Source organism: Tursiops truncatus, chromosome 4, assembly GCF_011762595.2.
Source record: "Tursiops truncatus isolate mTurTru1 chromosome 4, mTurTru1.mat.Y, whole genome shotgun sequence".
NCBI lineage: Eukaryota > Metazoa > Chordata > Mammalia > Artiodactyla > Delphinidae > Tursiops > Tursiops truncatus.
This window is the reverse complement of record NC_047037.1, coordinates 40,175,898-40,193,427: the sequence shown is the minus strand read 5'-3', so window position 1 is coordinate 40,193,427 and position 17,530 is coordinate 40,175,898. Positions and strand designations below refer to the sequence as shown.

The 17,530-nt window shown below is 38.8% G+C and overlaps 1 protein-coding gene across 2 annotated transcripts in view; it reads right to left on the bottom strand.

Moving 5' to 3' along the window:
- The window catches only part of PPM1L (protein phosphatase, Mg2+/Mn2+ dependent 1L), a 334,733-nt gene that overhangs the window by 231,695 nt on the left and 85,508 nt on the right, over nt 1–17,530 (bottom strand). Inside the window, exon 2 of one of the 2 annotated variants that reach the window (XM_073803863.1) lies at nt 5,060–5,126. The exons of the other annotated variant lie outside the window; for it this stretch is intronic. The gene's annotated coding sequence lies outside the window, so the exon portion shown is untranslated. The remainder of the gene's footprint in view (nt 1–5,059; nt 5,127–17,530) is intronic. 2 annotated transcript variants of the gene reach the window in all.

The window sequence follows — 17,530 nt, the reverse complement described above, 5'->3', positions numbered from 1 at the left end:
TCTGAAAAAAATCAAAGCCAAATGATGTCTTAAGGACCTGCTATTGACTGAATATTTGTGTCCACCGCTCCTGCACCCAAATTCATATGTTGAAGCCCTAATACCCATTGTGATGTTATCTGAAGGTAGGGCCTTTGCGAGATAATTAGGTCATGAGCATGGAGTCTTGTGAATGGGATGAGAGCCTTCAAAAGGGTCATGACATAAATCACAGCAAGATCCTTTTTGACCCACCTCCTAGAGAAATGGAAATAAAAACAAAAATAAGCAAATGGGACCTAATGAAACTCCAAAGCTTTTGCACAGCAGAGGAAACCATAAACAAGACCAAAAAACAACCCTCAGAATGGGAGAAAATATTTGCAAATGAAGCAACTGAGAAAGGATTAATCTCCAAAATTTATAAGTAGCTCATGCAGCTCAATAACAAAAAAACAAACAACCCAATCTAAAAATGGGCAAAAGACCTAAATAGACATTTCTCCAAAGAAGATATACAGATTGCTAACAAACACATGAAAGGATGCTCAACTTCATTAATCATTAGAGAAATGCAAATCAAAACTACAATGAGATATCATCTCACAACAGTCAGAATGGCCATCATCAAAAAATCTACAAACAATAAATGCTGGAGAAGGTGTGGAGAAAAGGAAACCCTCTTGCACTGTTGGTGGGAATGTAAATTGATACAGCCACCGTGGAGAACAGTATGGAGGTTCCTTAAAAAACTACAAATAGAACTACCATATAACCCAGCAATCCCACTACTGGGCATATACCCTGAGAAAACCATAATTCAAAAAGAGTCATGTACCAAAATGTTCGTTGCAGCTCTATTTACAATAGCCCGGAGATGGAAACAACCTAAGTGTCCATCATAGGATGAATGGATAAAGAAGATGTGGCACATATATACAATGGAATATTACTCAGCCATAAAAAGAAACGAAATTGAGCTATTTGTAATGAGGTGGATAGACCTAGAGTCTGTCATACAGAGTGAAGTAAGTCAGAAAGAGAAAGACAAATACCGTATGCTAACACATATATATGGAATTTAAGGAAAAAAATGACATGAAGAACCTAGGAGTAAGACAGGAATAAAGACACAGACCTACTAGAGAATGGACCTGAGGATATGGGGAGGGGGAAGGGTAAGCTGTGACAAAGCGAGAGAGGCATGGACATATATACGCTACCAAACATAAGGTAGATAGCTAGTGGGAAGCAGCCGCATAGCACAGGGATATCGGCTCGGTGCTTTGTGACCGCCTGGAGGGGTGGGATAGGGAGGGTGGGAGGGAGGGAGACGCAAGAGGGAAGAGATATGGGAACATATGTATATGTATAACTGACTTACTTTGTTATAAAGCAGAAACTAACACACCATTGTAAAGCAATTATACTCCAGTAAAGATGTTAAAAAAAAAAAAAAAAGGGTCATGCTGCCATGGGAAGCCACAGCAAGAAGGCAGCTATCTGCAGGAAGAGGGCCCTCATCAAACATCAAATCTACCAGGAATTCCCATCCTCCAGAACTGTGAGAAATAAATGTTTACACTGCTTGAGCCATCCAAGTCTGTGGTTATTTTGTTACAGCAGCCCAAACTGAATAAGACAAGACGCTTTGATATACAAAGTTCAATGACTTCATAACTTCTAGATCTACACAGGGACTCCATTCCTTCCACTAAGTGCTATGCCTAAATCTGCAACTTCTGATGCAATGATTCCAGCTGGGTGTCTTAACACCCATCATGGGTCCCTTATCAATCTGTCTCCTGTTAATAATACCACCACTGTCCCAAGTCTCTCAGATATATTTTCACTCTATAGTTTTACCTATCTTTCATTCCCTGTATTCTATCAGTCACTACATTCAGCTGCCTTCTTCATGCAATTAGGGTATGTTATTTTCAGGAAGATAAATATGGCAACAGGAATTTGGATATGGAATAGACTGGCATCCACAAGGTAGGTCAGGAGTTTGTACTGGTTGTGGGAATGAAGAGAAAAGAACAAAGTTCAAGAAATGATCTGGTGGAAGATACCTGAAAGTGGTAACTGACACTCACTTCTTTAAACAAGTTTAAACTCCTCAGGCTGGATTTCAAAATCTGAAAGTACCTTTCTATCTAATCTTATTAGATATTTCCCAGATTTGGTCCTCACTGTTCCGATGGTTCCAACCCAGTCCAGTGCCTTTTATCCAGAGATGTGCCTATGACCCAGCGCACTACCTCTTCTGGCCACTGTGGTTGGTTAGAGTTGACAGGCAACCCAGGCTGGATGAATCAGAAGTCAACTTCTGGGCTCTGTCTGGAACTGTTGAGAAGAAGCTTACTTTTCAATAAGGTTCCTTATATTTCCCAATCTGTTGCTTCTGGCACAATTCATCAGTGAAACTCACTGAATAAACTAGGCACATTCATTCCTAAATGATTTCAGCCATCATCAGGTTTCATATGCAAACTGCTTCCACACACATTATACCACATCATCTTCACAACACCCCAAACATCTGAAAGATGAGGGAAGTTTACAAGACTTGATCAAGGTTACCTGGGCTTCTGCATCCATGTTCTCCCTCTTCCACTTCACTACCTCATGAACCCTCTCACAAATGCTTATAATTTTTCATGCATGCTTCAGGTGTTCTCTTTTTCTCCATTCTCATGCAGTATTCTTAAAAAGTCATCTTCCCAGAATGTTCATATTAAGCTAGGGGTGGGGTGACTCAGAAAGGGATCATTTGTGTATGTGATTCAGAAAGGAATAACTTCTCACATCAAGCAGAGTTTTGCTTTTCTTTTTTGTTTGTTTTATTTCATAGGCCCTGGAGAGTACAACTGGACCAAGGGTGGATAAGAGTCACAGAAGGTGAAGTATGCTATAAAATAAAGATAAATGAGATCAAAATGTAGAACTACTCTTGACCTTCCACTGATATTTCTCAGATGGAGAAATTATTTCTCCCGTTAGACAGTTGTTACTTGTCTAATCTCAATCGATCAAAGTAATCTAACTTGCAAGTGATACAGGAAGGCAGAGAATCACAGAATGTGGACATGGAAAGGCTATGGTGGTTAACTAACCCAACTCAATTAGTCTGGACCTTGCCATATGCATGTGACAGAAGAAAGGACAACTCAAACTGACTTTAAAAAAACAACAACAAAAAGACTTTATTGGTCAAATATCTGAAAAGGCAGTAGTAGATCCAGGTATCTACGGGATCTGCTTTCCTCCACAGAGGTTCCATCTCTAGTGCTCCTCATGTGGGTTTCTCCACAATTCCAGCCTTCCATTCTACTTAACTTAGGAACCTTATTGAAAAGTAAGTTTCTTCTCAACAGTTCCAGACAGAGCCCAGAAGTTGACTTCTGATTCATCCAGCCTGGGTTGCCTATTGATTCTACCCACCCACAGTGAGAGGAAGAGGAGGTAGCAATTAATTGGCTGGGCTGGGTCACATGCACATCTCTGGATAAAAGGGACTGGACTGGGTTGGAACCATCTGAACAATGAGGACCAAATCTGGGAAAGCAGCAACTCCCTAAGAATAGTGAGGAATGGAAGCTGAGCAGAAAAAACAAATGTTTACCACACCGACCCCTTATTAAAGATGGAGAGACTGAAGTGCCTAAGGTCAGAGGGTTAGAACTATCCTTCACTCAGTAATTCATTCAGAATTTAAAGAGAGAAATTAATACCACCTACACTGACAATCTGGGATTTTATTTACCTGTTCTGCACTGTTTAGCAAACACTCTCTTAAGCCTGTATTTTTACTCAAAATATAACTAATATAAATAAAGGGAGAGACTTCCCTTTAAGTGTAATTTATTCCCTTTCATTTTAAAAAACAAACATAGAAATAAAGAGCTAAGACTCTACTATGAATCATTACACTTAAAGCTGCTTTGAAAGCTATTTGTCCTAAAATGGAGGCACTGTTTTACTTAACTGCATATACGTGTGTGTGTGTGTGAACTTACATATATATCTGGTTCCATATTCTATAAATAGCTCACATTATATAATATGGATAATTTTTCTTTTAGGACCCTAGGCTCTGCCATTTTTCATATCAACTGTGATACCCTAAATGCTTCAAAAATAATGAGACACATTATTTTTCTCTCTGTTAACACTTAAAGGCAAAGCTGGGATATTAGAGAGAGCTGCCTAAAGAGTCAGGAAAGGGAGAAGACACAGGAAAAGGCTTTCACACCTAAAATGAGGAAACCTGGAGCAGAAAAGAATAAGCAAGCAATATCTATATGTGTGTATCTGAAAAAAGGGCTGAGGGACAGGAGAAAAGATCCACAGAAGAAAATAATCAGTTGGGGAATGGGAGCTAGAGAGTCTAAGCCACAAGGAGGACTTTGTCTTACCACTATAACAGCATTTATTATTTTAGGCTGTAATTATTTGTTTATACGCTTGCCTCTCCCACAAGCCTGTAACCTCTTTAAGAGCAAGGATCATGCCTTGCATTTCTGTATTCACAGGACTGGCACAGAAAAGATACTCAATATGAAAGAATGAATGAATAAACAGAATATAAATGAATGGAGTCCACACAAAAAAGGACTGTTATACATATGAAGTCCAGAAAACAATATGGTCTCAGTTGTAAGACAAAAGACAAGAGATGACTGGGTGTTCGCATTACATTTTTAAGGCAGCCACTTTAATTACACGACTCACTCACAGAGTCTACCCTTGATGATCCAACCAGAAACACAACCAAAACAATTTTAGCTATATATCAAAGTTGGAGTTCTGTTTTGTTTTAATTCGAAACTTGTGATTTTTCTGAATGATGGTTTAAAACCTAAGGACTGTTGAGGCGAAAGATCAAATGTGTTGAATTTTATGAAAAGTACATTTAAGAGTTATGATAGTACAATTTTCAGGGCCCACACGGTCAGAATTTTAAAGAATGTAATTAGAAATAAGAAACCATGACCTTTTGGAAGCAAAATTTCCATATTTTGTCTGGAAACAAAAGGCATTTTTTAAAAAGAAGTATAACATCAAGAATACTGACCTCTTTCTTTCTTGCTTTCTTTCTTTTCAAGTGGTAGAAACTTTCAAAGTTCAGGGTTTCTTTGTTACTTTTGGCCAAAAGAAAAAGGTTGGAAATTTAGAATCAAACATCAAAATACACTTTTGGAAAGGAGTTTCAGAAATTTGTTTAAAACTATAGAAAGGAAAATACTACTGAAAAACCAACTACAAAAATAATCTAAGTAAATCCACTATTATCTAAGAGGAAATAAATAGGGAGAAATAGATTACATGAAGAGGTAGAGGATCAGAAAAAGAAGAAAATCCACATTTCTAAGCCGGGTATTCAAGGCTTTCCATGATTAGGATTCAAAGACTGGTTCCACCCTTATCTTTCACTGTCCCTTACAAATGCCTCCTGTGGCACCCAGACAGGTACTATACCCTAAAAACACCTTACTTTGTACATTTACGCCCATACAGAAGAACTGGGAAAACACCACCCAGACAAGAGTCTAAGATCAGACCCCAGAGATACACCAACTGGCTCTGGCTACTTCAAATGAGTTCCTGCATTTCAGGTAAACATGGGCAACAGGGCAGTTCTTTCCCAGAGCTCAGTCTCCATTTTTATTTTATTTACTTATTTATTTATTTATTTATTTTGTTATGGCTGCGTTGGGTCTTTGTTGCTGCGCGTGGGCTTTCTCTAGTTGCGGCGAGCTGGGGCTACTCTTTGTTGCAGTGCGCAGGCTTCTCATTGCGGTGGCTTCTCTTGTTGCGGAGCGGTGCAGGGGCTTCAGTAGTTGTGGCTCGCGGGCTCTAGCGCGCAGGTTCAGTAGTTGTGGCGCACGGGCTTAGTTGCTCCGCGGCATGTGGGATCTTCCCGGTCCAGGGCTCGAACCCGTGTCCCCTGCATTGGTAGGCGGATTCTTAACCACTGCGCCACCAGGGAAGCCCCCAGTCTTCATTTTTAAATTAACTGAACCACATAATGGGGGTCAAGCTATCTATCTGGTTTACATGTCTCAGACATTTCTACAGTCTGAAAGAGAGATCTCTCTAAACAACTTGGTACTGCCTGCCTAGCATGCCACGACCACCTGAAAATTCAGTAAACCTTACTAGTTGGGCACACACTAACTTGACACTGCTGTCAGCAACTGATGTATGTGGATTCATAATTATAAATACCTGTATGTGTAGGGAAAGTCCAGGTATAGGCAGAGAGAGGTTAATAAAGGTTTGACATTATATGCTCTCTTCTTTCTTAGTACTATGAAAAGGAGAAACGTTTTGTTGGCATCTGTCAAAAATGAATTAAACTGGGCTTCCCTGGTGGCGCAATGGTTGAGAGTCCGCCTGCCAATGCAGGGGACACAGGTTCGTGCCCTGGTCCGGGAAGATCCCACATGCCGCGGAGCGGCTGGGCCCGTGAGCCATGGCCGCTGAGCCTGTACGTCCGGAGCCTGTGCTCTGCAACGGGAGAGGCCACAACAGTGAGAGGCCCGCATACCGCAAAAAAAAAAAAGAATTAAACTGCAAACAAATCCAGTGCAAACTACCTTTACTTTCACAAATACTTTGTATCAAAATACTCCTGCTAGCTTGCTCATAATGTATGCACCTTGTGGATTACTTCACTGACAAAATTTCAATCCCAAATAAATTATTTTCAATACCTAGTCAGCATAACCCAAATGTACCCGTTATCACTCAATACTTTCCAGATGTATAAATTATGGTAAAAATGATTTTTAATATTTTAATGATTTTAGTATTTTTATAGTTGACCAAGATCAAATATAAATGATACTAGGATTATCTTCCTTTTCATATTTTCTATTTTTAATTTCACTAGTGTGATCTATAGCATGAAAACTTAAATCTAGGTTGATTACTGGGAAAGGTAAAAAGTTCATATTTTCATCTCTATTTAAATCTACTCAAAATTTAGAAAGATTATGATGGTATATTCCTAATGTAGGTAGAATAGGTAGATTGAACATTCCAAGTCTTACAGACCAATAAATAAGAACAAAGTACTTTCTTTGTCTGAATGATGGCTCCCCAAAAGATATGTCCACGTCTTAAACCTGGGAACATGTGACTTTTACTGTATATGCAAACGGTGTGATTAAGGATTTTGAGAAGAGGAGTTTACCTTGGATTATCAGGGTGAGCCCTAAAAGCAATCAGAGGGGATTTTCAGAGGAGGTAATGTGACCATGGAGGCAGAGACTGGACCGATGTGGCCACAATCCAAGGAATGTCAGGAGCTTGCTGAAAAGGCAAGGAAAGGATGCACCTCTAGAGCCTTCACAGAGAGCACCGCCTTGCCAACACCTTGATTTCAGACATCTGGCCTCCAGAACTGTGAGAGAATGAATTCCTATTGTTTTAAGCCACCAACTTTATGGTAATTTAGTAACAGCAGCCACAGGAAATTAATATAATACCCTAAAGAATATGTTTTTAGTTAATTGGGGGAATAACACTGGTTTTGGTGAGCCCCAAAGAAAATAAAATATAGATACTATTGTATTATAAACATAAATTCTATAATAAACCACCTGAAGTGCCTACCTAAGTATCCATAGAATACAATTGGAAAAGTACAATATTAAGTACAGTCAGCACAGTTGCTGACGAACAGTCAGTGAAAAGCTGGGACCCTTCCAACTAGTTCGTTCAAAGGAGATGAGCTGATTTTTGCAGCATAAGGGTCTGACTTTGTGCATTTGGGTCATATGCTTCATTGGATGAATAAGATCAAGATAAAATTACCAACCCACTGAATCCTGAATCAATAGATTACTCAAATGTAAAGATTTTATTTGAAGGGAAAAATAATAAGATAACAATTGAGGGAAGCTCTCCCACTGGTATCCCTTGTCTATCTCCTTCAGGAATTAACTTCAGGAATTAACATGCTTCATTAAAATAGAGTAGGCTTTTAAAAAGTAAATACTTTCCTTAATTGCTTTGCGGAAGGAGACTATACAAATACGTGATTTTTTTTTTTTTTTTTTTTTTTTTGTAAGACAGTAGACTGCACAAGAAAAATTTAGTTGTCCCATTTGCCCTTGATTGTCCTGGATGCTCAGATGCCCCAGCTTCTCTAGCTTCTGATGTTGCCATAAATCTTACTTCTCAAAATGGTTTCTTATCAACAATTTCCTTCTGAGGAGTGATAACAGACAGCATCTTCCTTTATGAAACACTTGTCATGAACATTAAACTCACAGAGTTTAATACATCCTAACTAATCGTCATTTGCTCTGAAGATTAAAGCTGAATTTCACTTGATGGTTCAGAAAATGATTATCTACTTGCCCTGAAGATTAAAACTGAATTTCACTTCATGGTTCAGAAAATGATTATCTATAAAACAGATTATAGGACCTTTTCTTCGTCAGAGAGTTCTAATTATCCATCCCTTGGAGGGGGCGGGGGGGCGGGGATCGACATGATGTCAAAAACAACAATGAACTCATTGCTTTCTATGAAGAGCAAAACCAGGGCTTATATCTGTAAGAGAACAGAAGGTCTTGGCTCAGAGAATACAGGCTCCAGCAAGCCCCACTCTAAGGAATAATGGTAGAATGTCCTTCCCACCCTCCTGCCCCTTTCCTGGCTTCCTCTCTCTCCATTCCCCGAATATCTGATCTTTCCCTCTAGCTAACTGATGTCCTACTAAACGCTTTACCCAAGATATCTGCTTTATAAAACGTCCTGTTCTCTAAAATTTATCTCTTTTCCTCCCCCATCAAAGCTTCATGTTATGGACTTAGAGAATATTATGCTTAGTGAAGTAAATCAGACAGAGAAAGTCAAATACATATGATATCACTTACATGTGGAATCTAAAATATACTACAAATGAATTTATATACAAAACAGAAACTGATTCACAGACATAGGAAACAAACATAAAATAGATAAGCAACAAGGATTTACTGTATAGCACAGGGAATTATACTCAATATCTTATAATACCTATAATGGAATATAATCAGAAAAAAATAACTGAATCAGTAGGCTGCACACCTGAAACCAACATAGTAGTGTAAATCAACTATACTTCAATAAAAAAAGGTTTTAAAAAAGCTCTATATTAAATGTTCAACAAATGCTCTCAATATTTTAATAAGCTATTTTTCTCAAAGATAATGTACCTCTTCCAGGAATATCTAACTTCCTACAAGGAATAATTAACCTCAACTTGGAAAGCACTGGACTGCAGCAAATTACCCCTGCCAAGCAGCCATGGAATCCACTGGCAGAGGTAATTTATTTCTTTTTTTTTTTTTAAAAACGGCATTTGAATTGCCGATTTTCACATAATTTGGGCTCATCTTTGGACATAGCCCTAAGCTTTTCGAAGAAAAGAATAGAGTCACTGCTTTGATGCCTTTATTAACCCTAGGTGATAGACAATCAAAAACACATCTACTTAGGTAAATACAGATTCATCAGAAGAAGGTACTGTCTTTAATTTTTTTTCAACATCTTTATTGTAGTATAATTGCTCTACAATGGTGTGTTAGCTTCTGCTATATAACAAAGTGAATCAGCCATACGTACACACATATCCCCATATCCCCTCCCTCTTATGTCTCCCTCTCACATTCCCTATCCTACCCCTCTACATGGTCACGAAGCACCGAGCTGATCTCCCCGTGCAATACAACTGCTTCCCACTAGCTATCTATTTTACATTTGGTAGTGTATATATGTCAGTGTCACTCTCTCACCTCGTCCCAGCCCACCCCTGCCCCTCCCCATGTCCTCAAATACACTCTCTAAGTCTGTGTCTTTACTCCTGTCCTGCCCTTAGGTTCTTCAGAACCTTATTTTTTTTTAGATTCCACATGTGTGTTAGCATACAGTATTTGTTTTTCTCTTTCTGACTTACTTCACTCTGTATGACAGACCCTAGGTCCATCCACCTCACCACAAATAACTCAATTTCATTTCTTTTTATGGCTGAGTAATATTCCATTGTATATATGTGCCACATCTTCTTTATCCATTCATCTGTGGATGGACACTTAGGTTGCTTCCATGTCCTGGCTATTGTAAATAGAGCTGCAGTGAACATTGTGGTACATGACTCTTTTTGAATTATGGTCTTCTCAGGGTATATGCTCAGTAGTGGGATTGCTGGGCTGGCTGTCTTTAATTTTTAATCATCTCTGATGGAAGGGGCTACACGTCTGATTTTCTAAACAAGATCCCATTCTCCTATTTAAAAAATAATAATCCTGCCTACAAGTGAAATTTAACATCTCTCAGGACTTACAGCTGTGTAATATTTCAAGTCCTTTGTGACAGAAGGAGGAGAGTAAAAATAATGTGCAAAATAACATATTTACAAGGATGTCTCCTTAGGAATGGGGACGGAGGGAATATAGAAACACTTGCAGGAATGATTAGGAAAGAAATTACTCTCTGACAAGTATGGGGAAGGACAGAGAAAGGATGATGACAAAAAAGCAACCTTTCTTAAAGTGCAGTAAGCTCCCTCCTCCGGTGGATTCAGCAGTGAAGCCTTGAAATGGAGCTACAGACTGAGGGCCGGCTAAGCAGCCCTGTTCCCTGCACAGCCCAGAAAAAATTGAAACTGTCTCCAATTCCAGCCCAGGCTCTGGGACAACCTAGAAATTGCAGGTTGGGACTTCCCTGTTGGTGTCAGTGGATAAGAATCCGCCTGCCAGTACAGGGGACACGGGTTCGAGCCCTGGTCCAGGAAGATCCCACATGCCACAGAGCAACTAAGCCCATGGCCACAACTACTGAGCCTGCACTCTAAAGCCCACGAGCCACAGCTACTGAGCCTGCATGCCACAACTACTGAAGCCTGCGTGCCTAGAGCCCGTGCTGCACAACAAGAGAAGCCACCGCAATGAGAAGCCCGTGCACCGCAAAGAAGAATAGCCCCCATTCGCTGCAACTAGAGAAAGCCCGAGCACAGCAACGAAGACCTAACGCAGCCAAAAATAAATAAGATTAAATCTTTTAAAAAAAAGAAATTGCAGGTCTCCTGGACCAGAGGCCTCTGCCTGCCACTCAAATACAGGGTAATGCTGAATGTGAAAGAAGGTCTGGAGAATATTCCCTACTGGACATGCCATGCGACTCTGGAAAAGACTCGAGACTTTCTAGGTCTAGGGCAGCCCAGAGAATTCTAGGGCAGTCCAGGCCAGCCAGGAAATTAAGAAATAGTACATGGAGAGGTGAGGAAAAAAAATACAGAGTGATCCCAGAAATGTCAGGGTCAGAAAACGGCACAAATATTTATGTTTAATAACTGCCCACGTAACTGATAAGTCCTTTATTACTAGCCTGACAGAAAAAAATGAAGTCGCTGGGCTGTAGGGTGTCAATTTCTCCACTCCCCAGATACACTCTCCACTCTGCAGAAGTACTGGAGAGAGAAGGCAGTAGTTTTGGAATAATGAAATTAACTTGTAAAATGTCTGGTAATAAAACTGAGAGGTCTTCATGGGTAACTTGAAGGGGATAATTGAGGACGAAGGATCTTGGAGAACAGCTAGGTTTCTAGCTTCAGTAACTGAGTAGATGGTGGTTTGACAAATGAGGGGGGGAGGATATAGAAGAAAAATTAATTCAGCAGGAAAGAATGAGAATTTCATTTTACACATGTAGAATCTGTGAAGCTTTGGGCTATCCTGGCGGCAATACCAAGGAGACAGGTGGCAAGATTAGAAGCATGCTCACTCAAGACCCCAATCTGGGGATTATGGTCAGAGAACAGAAACAAAGGGAGTGGCTGAGATGCCCCTCTGTGTATACAAAAGGGCGGGAGCCCAAGACATAACCTGAGGACACCAACAGAAAGTTAAGATGCAGTCAGAGGAAGAGGAGCCTGTGGGGATGTGATGGTTGACATCAGGAGACGTGGGAGAACACACCAGAAAGAAGAGAGTTAAGAGCTTCAAAAGTGGAGAAGTTATAACAGTGTCAAATGCAGCAGACAGCTCTAGAAAAATAAAATGGGGGAGAAAAGGTACACCAGATTTGGAAACTGGGTCATTGTTGACCTGGCAAGAGCAATTTCAGTACTCTGTTGTGTGCTAGATGCCTAACGATGGTGCACGGAAGAGGGAATAAATGTACAAAAACTCCATTTATCCTGAAATTAAAAAAAAAAAAAATCTACCAAGCCCCCCAAAACAGAATCATCTGTACTCCACAAATCATTGTCACCCAGAATTCATTCATTAATTCAAGAAAACATTTAGTAAATATCTACGATGTGTCAGAACCCATATGATGCACCAGGATATACAGATGAATAAAAGATGAGCCCCGCCTTTGAGGAGTCTACAGTTACAGGGACACACACTCATTATCACCTCTTTCAACTTAACCACACTGCGCAGACTCCATGACAATACATAGTGCTAATTACAGCAACAGAGCAGGAAGAAAGTACCTGGAGAACATAGCAACAAGGGACACCAGGACAGAAGTTACACAGGTACTTGGAATGGAGGAAGGGGTGGGGATGGGGGGAAATAGGAAGGGTCATGTGGGGTTGACAGTGGGGGCATTCCAGGCAGAAAGAATCTGGAAAGGACTGAATATTGGCCCAGATCTGTGAGATATTTAGCATATCATGAAGGGATTTTATACCAACCCAAGAATTTGGGGGTAGGATTTTGGGGTTTCTTGGGTTGTTTTGTTTCTGCATGTGTTTGTTTGGTTTGGTAGGCCAGAATTTCACCATTATTTCCAAAGCAGAAACACCAGTGGCAAAGAGAGAACATGTACTAGGAAGGTAGAAGGGTTCCTAGGATCAGACCCCCTATAACTGAGATCAAGAACAACGTTTATTTGAAGTCTTACGTTGTATTTCATGCAAATTCTGCATTCTACCCCATATTCGTTTTCTATATTAAGCAATGTTTTTAAATTAATATAAAATATTGGTTTTCCTCTAAAATTTTTATGTAAAATTGATGCCACAGCAGATGCACCATATTTACACCCCTCACATACATACCCCTACCCACCCACCAGTTTCAATATACATGACCCTGAATGAGTGTCATATATTAACTTCAAACATGACTTTTGACTGTGGGAATCAAGAGGGAGTTTTAAAGAGGAAAGCATTGTGATGTGACTTTTCACGAATATAATTCTGGATCCATGATAGAATATGAAACACTATCAGGTTAGGAGTTTTAAGTTTACATACTTTGCTTAACAGCAACATTACATTAGCTTCAGTCTGAGTTTTTGGTTTATTTATTCCTCCCTTCTCACTAATGTTTTTGATCTCTTATATCATACTGACCCTGTTATAATAAGTCTGTTATTGTAAACCACCTCAAGTCTATTTTGAAGTAAACTAGGCATATAAAATTAGCAAAAAAATAAGTCATTTGAGATTGGCAAATAATCAACATCATGATGTTCTGGAATTAGATACTAGTGATGGTTGCACAACTTTGTGGATACACTAAAAACCATTAAATGATACATTTTAAAAGGGTAAATTTTATGGTACGTGAATTATAAAATTATATGCCGATAAAGAAAATATTTTAAAAAGAGCACAGCAAAAGCACTATGCACATTGTTAACGTCAAATATACTTTATAACTAACCGACTGATTTCACTGATAACCCCCATACAGTTATATGGTAATTCTCAGTTATTCAGCTATCCTAGGTAACAGGAGGTTGTTGTACTTTTAAAAGCTTATCTTATCTGTCATAATCATTTTTTGAAATATATCTTTCAAATTGAGCAACCGAACGATACAAACTTTTAAAGGAACCTGATGAGGTATAAAGTATCTAATGCATGACTATAAAACTTAAGAGACAATGAATAATATAAAACAAATATAAAGTATCTGCAGATATTTCCCAAGACAAAAAGGCCAGACTTTTGTATAACAGAAGTTTGTCTTAAAGCAAAATAACTGCAAAGAAAGAGGCAACAAAACCACATGGAAAATTTATATTCTATTAATGAGGTGTAACTTCACCATATGTCCACCAGCTGTTCACAAACCACCTAATTAAAGCCATGGATGAACAAAGTTCCAGACAAAAAGACTTGAAATATGAAAAGCCAAGTCTTTTTTATTGTGGTTCATTATTTTAGCTTGAAGACTTTAGAACTTTTAAAATAATATATGTGTTTCATCTCCAAGGAGAAACTTCCTTTCCATTTTCTTTACTGGGAGATAATCTTATCAGATGAGACAGTTAAATTTTAACCTAAAAATTGTATTTGACAAAAAAAAAAAAAAAATTGTATTTGAGTTCAACAAATGGTCCTGACACAACTGGACACACCTACAAAAAGCAACTCAAATGGATCACAGACTTAAATGTAAAATATAAAGTTATAAAACTTTTATAAAAAGCATAAGAAATACAACGAGTAAGTTCTGAGCATCTAATGCACAGCATGGTGACCACAGTTACCAATATTGTATTACTTGAAAGTTGCTAAGAGAGTACATCTTAAATGTCACTACAAAGGAAAATGATAATTATGTGAGGTGCTAGAGGTGTTAACCAACTTTACTGCAGTAATCATTTCACAATATATATGTATATCAAATCATCATGTTGTATACTTTCAACTTATACAATGTTATATGTCAATTATATCTCAATAAAGCTGGAAAAAAATTTTACAGTGTTAGAAATATTTATACCATGCCCACATCTAATTGAAAATGGACCACAGACCTAAATCTAAATGTAAGTTAAAAATATGACTTTTAAAAGAGAACACAGGGGGCTTCCCTGGTGGCGCAGTGGTTGAGAGTCCGCCTGCCGATGCAGGGGACGCGGGTTCGTGCCCCAGTCCGAGAGGATCCCATATGCCGCGGAGTGGCTGGGCCCGTGGGCCATGGCCACTGGGCCTGCACGTCCGGAGCCTGTGCTCCACAGCGGGAGAGGCCACGGGAGTGAGAGGCCCGCGTACCACAAAAAAAAAAAAATGAGAACACAGGGACTTCCCTGGTGGCGTAGTGGTTAAGAATCTGCCTGCCAATTCAGAGGACACGGGTTTGAGCCCTGGTCCGGGAAGATCCCAAATGCTGCAGAGCAACTAAGCCCATGTGCCACAACTACTGAGCCTGCATGCCACAACTACTGAAGCCCACGCACATACAGCCCGTGCTCTGCAATAAGAGAAGCCACTGCAATGAGAAGACCACACACCACAACGAAGAGTAGCCCTGCTCACTGCAACTAGAGAAAGCCCACGCACAGCAACAAAGACCCAATGCAGCCAAAAATAAAAAAACAAATAAATTTACTTTTAAAAAAAAAGAGAGCGAGAACATTGGCGTAAATTTGTGACTTGGCTCAAGCAATGCATTCTTAGATATAACAACAAAAGTACACAAGACACAAATATATACTTTCCCAATGGACTTGATTGAAATTAAAAACCTTCGTGCTACAAGTGATACCATCAAAAAGTGAAAAGAAAGACAACCCAAGGAATGGTAGAAAATATTTGCAAATCATATATCTGATAAGAGAATTATACCCAGAATATATAAGGAACTCTTACAACTCAACAATAAAAAGATAAATAACTCAATTTAAAAATGGGCAAAGGCATAAAAAGGAACAAAACTGGGTCATTTGTAGAGATGTGGATGGACCTAGAGACTGTCATACAGAGTGAAGTAAGTCAGATATAGAAAAACAAATATCGTATATTAACGCATATATGTGGAACCTAGAAAAAATGGTACAGATGAACCAGTGTGCAGGGCAGAAATAGAGACACAGATGTAGAGAACAAACGTATGGACACTGAGGGGGGAAAGTGGCAGGGGGCGGCTGTGTTGAACTGGGAGATTGGGATTGACATATATACACTAATATGTATAAAATAGATAACTAATAAGAACCTGCTATGTAAAAATAAAATAAAATTTTAAAAAAATGGGCAAAGGAACTAAATAGACATTTCTTCAAAGAAGATACACCATATTCTCTTCATGTGCTTATTGGAGATATATATATATATTGGGGTCAGGGAGCGTGGGTAGGGAGAGAGGGATTCTCATTAGGGAAACGTTAATCTAAATATATCTCAATGAGATATCACTACACATATGAGATTAGCTAAAGTTAAAAAAAAAAAAGTGAAATACCAATTCTGGTGAGGACTCAGAGAATGCAAAGAACCTGGTCTTACTTTGCTTATAGGAATGTAAAATGCTACAGCCACTCTGGAAAAGAGTACGGCAATTTCTTATAAAAGTAAACATACACTTCTTACACTACCTAGCAATTACAATCTTGGACATTTATCCCACTGAAAAGGAAACTTATGTTCTCACAAAAACCTGTACACAAATGTTCATACCAGCTTTATTTATATTAGCCAAAAACTGAAAACAATCCAAATGTCCTTCCAAAGGGTGACTGGCTAAACAAACTATAGTATATTCATACCATGGAATACTACTCAGCAATAAAAAGGAATGAACTATTGATACACACAACTTGTATGTATCTCAAAGGAATTATACTGAGTGAAAAGAGTCAGTCTCAAAAGGTTACATATACAATTATCACAATAAAAATTTCAATTAAAAAAAATTAATGCATATGAGATTTATGTATTTTCTTTCTTTTTAAAGATTTTTTTGATGTGGACCATTTTTAAAGCCATTATTGAATTTGTTACAATATTGCTTCTGTTCTATATTTTGGTTTTTTGGCTGCAAGGCATGTGGGATCTTAGCTCCCCGACCAGGGATCAAACCTGCACCGCCCCCTGTATTGGAAGGCGAAGTCTTAACCACTGGACCACAAGGAAGTCCCAGATTTATGTATTTTCGTAAACATCTCTGTGAGGTAGAGAAGCTATCTAGAGCCTGGAGGATTAGCTGTTCTTTGTCCTTCTCTCTGTGGTGAATGACTAAGACTTAAACAGAGGTCCTAGGCCCAGACTGTTTACCAAAAGAAAAAAAAAGATAACATACTGCATGGTTCAATTTATATAATATTCTTGAAATGGCAAATATGGAGATCAGATAAGTGGTTGCCAGGAGTTAGGGAAGAGGAAAGGAAAGAAGTAACTGTGGCTAAAAACGGTAACACGAAGGAGTCTTGTGTTGACGGAACTGTCCTGTATCCTAACAGTGGTGTGATCACATATACATGTGATAAAACTGCATAGAATTACACATGCATACACACACACTCACTCACTTACAAATGGGTACATGTAAAGCCAGTGAAATCTGAATAAGCACTGTGGATTGTATTAAAGTCAATTTCCACATTTTGTGATACTATACTATAGTTATTCAAGATGCTACTTTTGGGAGAAAATGGGTGAAGAGTATAGGGCATATCTCTATTGTTTCATACAACTGCTTGTGAATCTACAACTATCTCGAAATAAAAATCTTTTAAAAATTCAGTTGAAAAACATAAATGGATGGTAAAAAACAGAAAAAGTCCAAGAGTTTTTGCAACAGCA